The sequence below is a fragment of the Macaca thibetana genome, chromosome 11, assembly GCF_024542745.1.
Source record: "Macaca thibetana thibetana isolate TM-01 chromosome 11, ASM2454274v1, whole genome shotgun sequence".
Classification (NCBI taxonomy): Eukaryota; Metazoa; Chordata; class Mammalia; order Primates; family Cercopithecidae; genus Macaca; species Macaca thibetana.
Window position 1 is genome coordinate 66,793,078 of NC_065588.1, and position 12,976 is coordinate 66,806,053.

The window sequence follows — 12,976 nt, forward strand, 5'->3', positions numbered from 1 at the left end:
GAATGGTTAAAGATTTCTAACTTGAATGTAAGCAATCATACACACCACTCTCGGGATGCAGTCACTTCTTGCACTGTAGATTATTCTTTCCCACCGTAAGTGGATTCGAGGGAGCAGCATAGTGTAATGGTGAGGAGGAGGAAGAGAAGGAAGAGGAGGAGAAGGAGGATAAACAGCAGCAGCAGCAGCAGCAGCAGCAGCAGCAGCAGCAGCAGGATAAACAGCAGCAGCAGCAGCAGCAGCTTGGGAGTTAGCTGTTTGAGCAAGCTGCCTTCCTGTGCCTCAGTGTTCTCATTTGTAATGGGGTTTACAAATATGTTTACTATAAGGATTAATTTTCAAGCACACCGTTAGTGCTCCATAAATATTTGTTCTTCCGAAGATCCAACAGTCCAATTTCTACGCTTTCCACGTATATTTGTTGAACCTTCTAGATTACCTAACTTTTACTCTAATTTTTTTAGCTAATTATAAATGATAGAGAAGATATATTTTCATTTTATGCATTTAGAATATAACATGGCATAATTAACATTTTCTTATTAGTATCTTACCAGAATAATTTATTATCTCCTCAAACAGTTTAATAAAGTCCACTTTATTTTAAAATAGAATTTTCATATCTATTGAGTAGCCAATTTCTCTGTCTGAATGAATGCACATCTGATTTTATAATGAAATTTAAGGCAATGTACTCCATTAATGTATACACTTACTATGTACCCACAAAATTAAAAGTAAAAATTTAAATAAAGAAACTCTTTTTTTAAAGGCAAACATGGGTTATGCTTAGTCAATATTTATATTTCCAAAAACCTTTCTTGGAATGTATTTAATTAATCAAAGACATATATGGTACTGCAGTTTGACTTAATGAGGTCTTTACTTATCTTCTTAAGGTTTTTGTGGCCATTAAATTGGAAACAATTTAAGTACCCATCAGTAAGGAAATGATTGCATTTTAGCACATCCACACCATGAAATTCTAGTAATTTAAAATAACATTTTGATGACTTATTAATGACATAGAGAATACTCATAATGTTAAAAGCAGAATATACAACATAATACGATACCCTCTTTTATTATCTTTACACCAATGCTGTACCTTCTCATGACTTCAACCACTACCTGTCTGATCTCTCACCTGTACATTTCTCCAGAGTACCCTTATTTCTAACTGCTTAATAGACTTAAAAGACTTTACCAGCCAGAAGTCTCCAAGATTATCAAACTTAACACATTGAGGATGAAACTGATATCACATCCACTCAGCCTCCCAAACCAGAAATCCTGAAGTCAAGCTCTCTCTTACTCCAATTCGACGAGAAACTAAGCACTGTGGCTTCTACTGCTGGAACACCTAAATATATCTTCCAAAGCTATTTTTTTTTTTTTTTTTTTTTTTTGAGACGGAGTCTCGCTCTGTCACCCAGGCTGGAGTACAGTGGCCGGATCTCAGCTCACTGCAAGCTCCGCCTCCGGGGTTCACGCCATTCTCCTGCCTCAGCCTCCCGAGTAGCTGGGACTACAGGCGCCTGCCACCTCGCCTGGCTAAGTTTTTGTATTTTTTAGCAGAGACGGGGTTTCACTGTGTTAGCCAGGATGGTCTCGATCTCCTGACCTCGTGATCCGCCCGTCTCGGCCTCCCAAAGTGCTGGGATTACAGGCTTGAGCCACCGCGCCCGGCCCCAAAGCTATTTTATATATATATATATTTATATATATATACACAAGCTATGTGTGTATATATGAGCTATATATATATACACAATGTCTATACACAAGCTATGTGTATATATATGAGCTATATATAAATACACAAAGCTATATATATATAGCATATACACACACACACACACACACACACACACACACACATATATATACAAGCTTGCACACTGTCACCCAGGCTGGAGTGCAGTGGCACGATCATAGCTTACTGCATCCTCAAACTCCTGGGCTCAAGCGATCCTGTGATCTCTGCCTTCCAAGTAGCTGGGGCTACAGGTAAGCACCACCATGCCTGGCTTGTTTATGTATTCTTATTATGGCAATGGATAATTAAAAAAAAATTAGTAGGCCGGGCGCGGTGGCTCAAGCCTGTAATCCCAGCACTTTGGGAGGCCGAGACGGGCGGATCACGAGGTCAGGAGATCGAGACCATCCTGGCTAACACCGTGAAACCCCGTCTCTACTAAAAATACAAAAAACTAGCCGGGCGAGGTGGCGGGCGCCTGTAGTCCCAGCTACTCCGGAGGCTGAGGCAGGAGAATGGCCTAAACCCGGGAGGCGGAGCTTGCAGTGAGCTGAGATCCGGCCACTGCACTCCAGCCCGGGCTACAGAGCAAGACTCCGTCTCAAAAAAAAAAAAAAAAAAAAAAAAAAATTCGTTTGTAGAGACAAGATATCCTTATGTTGCCCAGACTTGTCTCGAATTTCTGGCCTCAAGCGATCCTTTTGCCTTGGTTTTCTGAAGTGCTGGGATGACAACGGAACAACTTTTAAATGTCTCCCCCTTGGGTACCTACTCACTCTTCAGACCCATAGGCATCATATGAACTTTCTGGGCACACATGTGTAATTAAAATGAACATTTTCTGTAATTTTAGCAGATAGAAAAAGGAAGAGAATGAAAGAAGGAAAAGGTTAATATATGGCCCCTTATGTGGCTTTTTCAGATTAAACTGTTTGCAAAGTTCTGAATAAGTCAATGGGCAAAATGGGGCTTAGAGTACTTAAGTCATGTAGTTTAACTCAGATGAAAGATGGATGTAAATGTGGAGAAAGAGTACAGCTGTGTTAAATTGAGAGCAATGTGTTAGGCCAAATTATCCAGTAATTCCTTGACTTCATGAAAGATACGTTCAGGGTCTTATTGCTCTCTGGGACCAAAAGTGGGTTGCTTGCCTTCTAATGTCTTAATTCCTTATTTGGCCCCTTATAATGCTGGGACAATGATTAAGTGCCTGGACTTTGGAATTAAGCCTGGATTGAAATGTGGACTCCATTACTCACTAACTTTGAGGGTTTCATTCTCTCTGAGCTTCGGTTTTCTCATTTATAATATAGGAATAGTAAAACCTTTGTAGAGTTAGAGTGAAATAAACTGAATTTATGTATGTTCTAATTGTGCTTAGCACATATATTCAATAAATGGCAGTGGCTAGAAAATATCTTCCACTGTGTATGTAATATGGTCAACATGTATCCCTATTCCCTTCTTTTCTGAACGGAGAGAGTAGTGCAATAAGTAACATCCAGTAGTATGGGGACTTTGTTTCCCTGGAAGTGTGCAAAAACTACTTGCCATTTTGGATTGCCCTTCCAGTTCCAGCTTTATAGATGTAAGCTACTGTGTCTTCTCTAGTAATGGAATTTGAACACTGTCATTTCAATGTTTCTTTCTCTGAAGAGGAATTCCCTTTTTTTTGAGATTTATCTAAATGAAGGAACTCAAACTTACCAGCAATAAAATCTCTCTAATTGCAACTTAACTGGTTTTTTTTTTTTCAGCTATGTATTTTTTCATTTTTAATTTATTTTCATTTTATAAACATTGAGGTCATGAGAATACTGGAGTTATTAAATAAGAGGCGGCAATTATTCATTTATTTATTTGCTCAGAAAGTAGAAAGTTTCATGAAACTTTAAAGCCTGGGAATTTCTAAAGATAACTCCATCTCCATATGTTTTTTGGAGGAAATGATTTTTGTCTTTTCCAAACAATGACACTTAACACAATAGAAAGTTGGCACATTTTTGGTAAACAGAATTTTCCTGGTAGTGTGAAGTCTACTGTGTATTTCTTTTTTTTTTTTTTTTTGAGACGGAGTCTCGCTCTGTCCCCCAGGCTGGAGTGCAGTGGCCGGATCTCAGCTCACTGCAAGCTCCACCTCCCAGGTTCACGCCATTCTCCTGCCTCAGCCTCCCGAGTAGCTGGGACTACAGGCGCCCGCCACTGCTCCCGGCTAATTTTTGTATTTTTTTAGTAGAGACGGGATTTCACGTGTTAGCCAGGATGGTCTCGATCTCCTGACCTCGTGATCTGCCCGTCTCAGCCTCCCAAAGTGCTGGGATTACAGGCTTGAGCCACCACGCCCGGCCTACTGTGTATTTCTTTTGTGCCAGACTTCTCAGTATCATTTTGATCTGTAAAACATCAATGTTTCCTGTATTGTATTATATTTAAATCTTTGGAGAGTCTAGACACAAAGAAATTTTTATTTTAAAGAGTAATGAATAATAAAAAACCACAAAATCTTTATTGTAATATTTGGGATTATGATTGGCTACAGGGGAAAAAAGCACAAAGCAGATGACACATAGAAGACATATAACATAAATGTTTGACTTTGATATCCCCAGAAGGTATATCTCAGACATTAAAAAAGACAGAAGGCTAAAAATTGTAACACACAAACAAAAATCATTTCTCTAATTTTTGAATTATGTGTCCAAAGAAAAAAATTAAAACTTCAACCACCCATTAGTGTGAGAATTGTTAAAAAAAAAAAATTCTAGCTTTCCACAGATCCATTTGGCTCTCCTGTAAAGACTGAAATCTGAGAATGTTAACAACAGGTTATCTCTGAGGACAATTATTGCACCTGAGAAGGAAAGAAAAAGATATGCTTTATTCCATTGCAGACACTGAATGGAGAGCTCTGAGCATCATAGGTAAAACAACTCTGTATCACTTGAAATACATATTTGAGGCTGCTGCATGCAGCTCTCCCGATAGCCTCGGTCATTGGTGCCAATGCTCAGGCGCCCGCTGCCCTTGACCTCCGGCCCCCCAAGCCCTAACCCAGCACAGGAGGACCAGCCACTGCCGCCAGGCTCTGATGCTGGTCTCTGGTAGAAGAAGGCTGCTCACAGCTCTGCTGCAGGCTCAGAAGTGGCCCTTTCAACCCTCCAGAGACATAAGACTAGTGCAGTTCCAGGCACCCCACCTGGTGGGGCCTCACTTTGGCCTGGAGACGGGGAATGGTGGAGGGGTTATCAACCGCAATGCCTTTGACTCTATGCTCCCCAAGATGATGACACAGTTCCTAGAGCAGGGAGAGGCCACCCTCTCAGTGGCAAGAAGAGCCTTGGGTACCCAGTTGCCAGTCCTATCACGGTCGGAAGTAACCTTCCTGGCTCCAGCTATGTGGCCAGATAAGGTGCTTTGTGTGGGCATGAATTATGTGGACCACAGCAAAGAACAGAACATGCCTGTGCCCATGGAACCCATTATCTTCAGCAAGTTTGCCAACTCCATCATGGAGTCCTATGATGAGATGGTCCTCCCACTGGAGAGCCAGGACGTAGACTGGGAAGTGGAGTGGCCGTGGTCACTGGAAAGAAAGGCAAGCACGTCAAGGCCACAGATGCCATGGCCCATGTGGCTGGCTTCACTATGGCTAATGACGTGAGTGCTCATGACTGGCAAATGAGACATAAGGGGAAACAGTGGCTGCTGGGAAAAACCTTCGACACCTTCTGCCCCCTGGGCCCGGCCATGGTAACCAAGGACAGTGTAGCAGATCCACACAACTTGAAGATCTGCTGCCAAGTGAACAGGGAAGTGGTCCAGAGCAGCAACACCAACCAGATGGTGGTTAAGACAGAGGAACTGACAGCCTGGGTCTCCCAGTTTGTCACCTTTTACCCAGGGGATGTCATCCTGACTGGGACCTCCCCAGGTGTCGTTGTATTCAGGAAATCTCCTGTCCTTCTCAAGAAGGGGGATAAAGTCCAGTGTGAGACTGAAGAACTAGGTGTCGTCATCAGCTAGGTGGTGTGATGGCTCCTCCACAGTCCCCGGTCATAGGATGAGGGCATCTGCTCCCACTCACCCTAGCCCAGGGAAAGGTCAAATGCCAGGTGTGGGCAGGTGCCAGCCCTGCAAGCCTCCTCTTCTAGGTAGAAGGGAGGACAGAGCTCTCTTCAATAAATTCATTGGGCCAAAGCAAGAAAAAAAAAAAGAGAAATATGTATTTGACTTCTACAGCAGTTCTGGTGCAATGACATCCTTGGTCTTGGAGAAAAAGGTTGAGAGTGACCGTCTGATGGGGTTTGGCATATTAATAATTGCTCACATCATTCCTATTGGATTTCTTTAAAATATGCCACATATTACACACCCTCTAGGAAATGCCTTCTGCCTAACCAGCAATCTTAGTTTCTGTCCTGATAAAACCCTGATTCAAGAATGAGGTAAAGCACTAAAGGCACATTCCTGGCTTTTTCTATAAGAGTGAACACAGATAAACATACATTACAAGATTCAAAGATTGAAATGCTCAAAAGAACAAAAACCATAATGTATCTTACACAGTTATTACAATCTATTCTGTAATCCTTGTGAGATAGTGTTTCACATATCATTTGTGAAGTGTTAATCCTTAGTACATATGCAACACTAAATTGCATGTAATAAGTAAGTAATTTTTCTGGGGAAAATATTATTTAATTGTTTTAAAACATTTACATACCTATATTTACAAATAGTTTCCTAAATTATGGTGCTATGTTGATTTTATAAGATTTTATTTGTAATGGAAGAAGAAATAGAAATAATAATAAGAAATTTATAAGGGCATGAAAGCACTTTGAAATAATATTTATTTTACGACAATTTACTCAGAAAATTCAAACCAAAGTGGGCAGGGGGTAAGGCATTTTGTTCAGATCTAAGAAATGGTGCTAAATATTGCATGAGGTTGTTTGTAGTGTCCTCTTTTATTTAAATCTCTGCTTTAATTATAGTCATTTTTAATTTTTTTTGCATTTCCTTTAATTCTGCTAGTTTCGCCTATTTTATTAGACTTCAAAAAAATTGGCTTTCGTTTACATCAATCCTTTTTTTTTTTTTTTTTTTTTTTTTTAAGACAGGGTCTCATTTTGTTGGCCAGGCTGAAGTGCAGAGTAGCCCAATCATAGCTCACCACAACCTCAATCTTTTGGGCTCCAGGGATCCTTTTGCCTCAGCCTTCTGAGTAGCTAAGACAACAGGTGTGCACCACCATGCCTGGCTAATTTTTAACTTTTTTGTTGAGATGTTAAGTCTCATTACATTGTCTAGGCTAGTCTCAAACTCCTGGCCTCAAGCAATCCTCCTGCCTCAGCCTCCCAAAGTGCTGGGATTACAGATATGAGCCACCATGCCTGGCCTCATCAATCCTTTTATCTTTGTTTTATGTTTAATTAACATTTATTCTTCATTATTCCTTCCTTTTTTCTTTCCTGTTCATTTCATAGTTCTTTTACTAACTTAAGTCTGTTGCTTAGATAACAAATTCTTTTATAATATCATATTCATGCCTATAAACTTCCTTCTATGAGCATTTTTAGCAGCATCTCACAAGATTTGATGTTTAGGATTTTCGTCATCCCTGAATTGTAGGTAATTTACATTTTTATCATAAATTCATTTTCATCCATGAATTGTGTGTTAAAACTTTTTTAAGTGTCAAAGTGTTTTTTTAACCTTATCTTTCTGCTTTTTATTTCTAACTTAACGCACTGTAATCAAAGCATATATTTATAGTTATTCTTAGAAATCTGCCAAGACTTGCTATATAGTCATAGTTGATCACTTTTCACAAAATCTCATGCTTTAAAAATTTATATTATGAGACTATTGATTGGAAGGTTCCACATATCTTTATTAAACTAAGTTTGTTAATTTCAATAAAGGTTATGTATAAACTTTTTCTATATTTTTATTAATTTTTTGTCTGCTTAATAAATACTAACGTCTTATTTTTGTTGGGTTTTCTCCCACTATGATGGTGATTTATCAATTCCTTCTTACCTCTGCCCATTAATGCTTCATATATTTGGGGGGAGGTTATGTACAGTATGCATTTATATATGTAGAATCTTATTTGTGAATTTCACATTTTAGTATTATAGATTGACATTCCTTATCTCTAGTAAGCTCTCTGATAATGATTGTTTTGATTTGAAAGTCATTTTTGTCTGACATTCTTTATCTCTGGTAACCACTCTAGTAATTATTCTTTTGAGAATATTCTTTTGAGAATTATTGAGAGTCAGTTATATCTGACTTTTGATTAATATTAGTTTGGTGTATTTTTTTCCATCCTTTCCAATTTAACATTTCTGTGTCCTCTTGTAGGCAGCATTTATCTGAATTTATTTATTTTATCAGTTTGGTAATCTCTGATATTTAATTTGCAAGTTATTTGTTTATATTTAGTAGGATTTGGATTTTTTTCTATCTCCCAATTAGGTAAAAGTTTATCCTGATTTTTCTATGTTACCTTTTGTTTTCTCTTTTATTTTAGTTTATTTTCGAAATTCTGTCTTTTCCCTCTTCTACCAGATTGGAAATTACACATTCAAATTCCATCCTTTTAGTGGCTAATCTTAAAATTTTAACATGCATATTTACCTAAAAGTCTAACTTTGGCTTATATTTCTGTTTTCATGAGTAACACAAAAATATTTTAACTTTCCTCATCTCAAATTTTAAATACTATCATTATCTAGTATTTTAGTTTCACCCTCATATTTTACTTTCTTTGCTCATTATTATTTCTTTTCTGGATTGAATCTTCTTCAAGTATTTTCTTTCAGTTCTTTGTAGGTAATATTCTATTGATTTTTGGCTTCTAGTTTTGCTATAGAAAAGCCTTTTTTTTTTTTTTTTTTTTTTTTGGTTAGTTACTCTGGTGGGATATTACTTTCTTTGGTGCTTTTTCAGCTCCAGAGATGTGTCTAGCTGTGAATTTACATTTACCTATTCAGCCTAGGATTTACTGTGCTTTTTAGATCTTAGAGCTCAAGTTTTCCATCAGTTTTGGAAAATCCCTAGCTATTATTTCTTCAAATATTACTTCTTTTCTCATATCCTCTTCTTTCTCCTTCTAAAACACCTGTTACAGTATATTGGATATCAAATCTATCCTCTATGTCTCTTAAATATTCTTTCATATTTTGGATCATTTTGATCTTCTAGGTATTTTCCTTAGCTTTATATTTGAATCCATTACTTATTCATTTAGCTGTGTCTTGTTTGTTGCTAAACCTATCTAATAAGATTTTTTAAAATTTTAATGTCTTTATAATGTTTATTTCTAGTACTTGTTGGTTGGTTTAAAATCTTCATAGTTTTAAAAATTATTATTATTATTATTATTATACTTTAAGTTCTAGGGTATATGTGCACAGTATGTAAGTTTGTTACATATGTATACATATGCCACATTGGTGTGCTGCACCCGTTAACTCATCATTTACATTAGGTATATCTCCTAATGCTATCCCTCCCCCATCCCCCACCCCACAACAGGCCCCAGTGTGTGATGTTCCCCACCCTATATCCAAGTATTCTCATTGTTCAATTCCCACCTATGAGTGAGAACATGTGGCGTTTGGTTTTCTGTCTTTACGATAGTTTGCTCAGAATGATGGTTTCCAGCTTCATCCAAGTCCCTACAAAGGACATGAACTCATCCTTTTTTATGCTGCATAGTATTCCATGGTGTATATGTGCCACATTTTCTTAATCTTGTCTATCACTGATGGACATTTGGGTTGGTTCCAAGTCTTTGCTATTGTGGATAGTGCTGCAATAAACATACGTGTGAATGTATCTTTATAGCAGCACGATTTATAATCCTTTGGGTATATGCCCAGTAATGGGATGGCTGGGTCAAATGGTATTTCTAGTCCTAGATCATTGAGGAATCACCACACTGTTTTCTACAATGGTTGAACGAATTTACAGTCCCACCAACAGTGTAAAAGCGTTCCTATTTCTCCATATCCTCTCCAGCACCTGTTGTTTCCTGACTTATTATAAATGATTGCCATTCTAACTGGTGTGAAATGGTATCTCATTGTGGTTTTGATTTGCATTTCTTTGATGACCAGTGATGATGAGCGTTTGTTCATGTGCCTGTTGCCTCCATAAATGTCTTCTTTTGAGAACTGTCTGTTCATATCCTTTGCCCACTTTTTGATGGGGTCATTTGATTCTTGTAAATTCATTAAAGTTCTTTGTAGATTCTGGATATTAGCCCTTTGTCAGATGGGTAGACTGTTAAAATTTTCTCCCAATCTGTAGGTTGCCTGTTCACTCTGATGGTAGTTTCTTTTGCGGTGCAGAAGCTCTTTAGTTTGATTAGATCCCATTTGTCAATTTTGGCATTTGTTGCCATTGTTTTTGGTGTTTTAGTCATGAAGTCCTTGCCCATGCCTATGGCCTGAATGGTATTGCCTAGGTTTTCTTCCAGGGTTTTTATGGTTTTAGGTCTAACATTTAAGTCTTTAATCCATCTTGAATCAATTTTTGTATAAGGTGTAAGGAAGGGATCCAGTTTCAGCTTTCTACATATGGCTAGCCAGTTTTCTCAGCACCATTTATTAAATAGGGAATCGTTTCCCCATTTCTTGTTTTTGTCAGGTTTGTCAAAGATCAGATGGTTGTAGATGTTTGATATTATTTCTGAGGGCTCTATTCTGTTCCATTGGTCTATATCTCTGTTTTGGTACCAGTACCATGCTATTTTGGTTACTGTAGCCTTGTAGTATAGTTTGAAGTCAGGTAGCGTGATGCCTCCAGCTTTGTTCTTTTGGCGTAGGATTGTCTTGGCAAGGCAGGCCCCTTTTTGGTTCCATATGAACTCTAAAGTAGGTTTTTCCGATTCTCTGAAGAAAGTCATTGGTAGCTTGATGGGGATGGCACTAAATCTATAAATTACCTTGGGCAGTACGGCCATTTTCACAATATTGATTCTTCCTGTCCATGATCATGGAATGTTCTTCCATTTGTTTGTGTCCTCTTTTATTTTGTTGAGCAGTGGTTTGTAGTTCTCCTTGAAGAGGTCCTTCACATCCCTTGTAAGTTTGATTCCTAGGTATTTTATTCTCTTTGAAGCAATTGTGAATGTGAGTTCACTCATGATTTGGCTCTCTGTTTGTCTGTTATTGGTGTATAGGAATGCTTGTGATTTTTGCACATTGATATTGTATCCTGAGACTTTGCTGAAGTTGCTTATCAGCTTAAGGAGATTTTGGGCTGAGATGATGGGGTTTTCTAAATATACAATCATGTCATCTGCAAACAGGGACAATTTGACTTTCTCTTTTCCTAATTGAATACCCTTTATTTCTTTCTCTTGCCTGATTGCCCCGGCCAGAACTCCCAAAACTATGTTGAATAGAAGTGGTGAGAGAGGGCATCCTTGTCTTGTGCCAGTTTTGAAAGGGAATGCTTCCAGTTTTTGCCCATTCAGTATATTGGCTGTGGGTTTGTCATAAATAGCTCTTATTATTTTGAGATACGTCACATCAATACCTAGTTTATTGAGAGTTTTTATCATGAAGGGCTGTTGAATTTTGTCGAAGGCCTTTTCTGCATCTATTGAGATAATCATGTGGTTTTTGTCTTTGGTTCTGTTTATATGCTGGATTATGTTTATTGATTTGCGTATATTGAACCAGTCTTGCATCCCATGGATGAAGCCAACTTGATCATAGTGGATAAACTTTTTGATGTGCTGCTGGATTCGGTTTGCCAGTATGTTATTGAGGATTTTTGCATCGATGTTCATCAGGGATATTGGTCTAAAATTCTCTTTTTTTGTTGTGTCTCTGCCAGGCTTTGGTATCAGGATGATGCTGGCCTCATAAAATGATTTAGGGAGGATTCCCTCTTTTTCTATTGATTGGAATGGTTTCAGAATGAATGGTACCAGCTCTTCTTTGTACCTCTGGTAGAATTTGGCTGTGAATCCATCTGGTCCTGGACTTTTTTTCGGTTGGTAAGCTATTAATTATTGCCTCAATTTCTGAACGGTCTATTCAGGGATTCAACTTCTTCCTGGTTCAGTCTTGGGAGAGTGTATGTGTCCAGGAATTTATCCATTTCTTCTAGATTTTCTAGTTTATTTGCATAGAGGTGTTTACAGTATTCTCTAATGGTAGTTTGTATTTCTGTGGGATGGTGGTGACATCCCCTTCATCATTTTTTATTGTGTCTATTTGATTCTTCTCTCTTTTCTTCTTTATTAGTCTTGCTAGCAGTCTATCAATTTTTTGATCTCTTCAAAAAACCAACTCCTGGATTTATTGATTTTTTGGAAGGGTGTTTTTTTGTGTCTCTATCTCCTTCAGTTCTGCTCTGATCTTAGTTATTTCTTGCCTTCTGCTAGCTTTTGAATGTGTTTGTTCTTGCTTCTCTAGTTCTTTTAATTGTGATGTTAAGGTGTCAGTTTTAGATCTTTCCTGCTTTCTCTTGTGGGCATTTAGTGCTATAAATTTCCCTCTACACACTGCTTTAAATGTGTCCTAGAGATTCTGGTGTGTTGTGTCTTTGTTCTCATTGGTTTCAAAGAACATCTCTATTTCTGCCTTCATTTCGTTATGTACCCAGTAGTCATTCAGGAGCAGGTTGTTCAGTTTCCATGTAGTTGAGAGGTTTTGAGTGAGTTTCTTAGTCCTCAGTTCTAGTTTGATTGCACTGTGGTCTGAGAGACAGTTTGTTATAATTTCTGTTCTTGTACATTTGCTGAGGAGTGCTTTCCTTCCAACTATGTGGTCAATTTTCAAATAAGTGTGATGTGGTGCTGAAAAGAATGTATATTCTGTTGATTTGGGGTGAAGAGTTCTATAGATGTCTATTAGGTCTGCTTGGTGCAGAGGTGAGTTCAATTCCTGGATATCCTTGTTAACTTTCTGTCTCGTTGATCTGTCTAATGTTGACATTGGCTGTTAAAGTCTCCCATTATTATTGTGTGGGAATCTAAATCTCTTTGTAGGTCTCTAGGGACTTGCTCTAAGAATCTGGGTGCTCCTGTATTGGGGGCATATATATTTAGGATAGTTAGGCTCTTCTTGTTGAATTGATCCCTTTACCATTATGTAATGGCCTTCTTTGTCTCTTTTGATCTTCTTTGGTTTAAAGTCTGTTTTATCAGAGACTAGGATTATAACCCCTACTTTTTTTGTTTTCCAT

The 12,976-nt window shown here is 38.0% G+C and overlaps 1 protein-coding gene and 1 pseudogene across 3 annotated transcripts in view; one reads left to right on the forward strand and one right to left on the reverse strand.

Moving 5' to 3' along the window:
• PTPRR (protein tyrosine phosphatase receptor type R) overlaps positions 1-12,976 on the reverse strand; it is a 279,496-nt gene that overhangs the window by 30,159 nt on the left and 236,361 nt on the right. The window lies entirely within an intron of this gene.
• On the forward strand, positions 4,384-5,791 carry LOC126930007 (fumarylacetoacetate hydrolase domain-containing protein 2B-like; annotated as a pseudogene).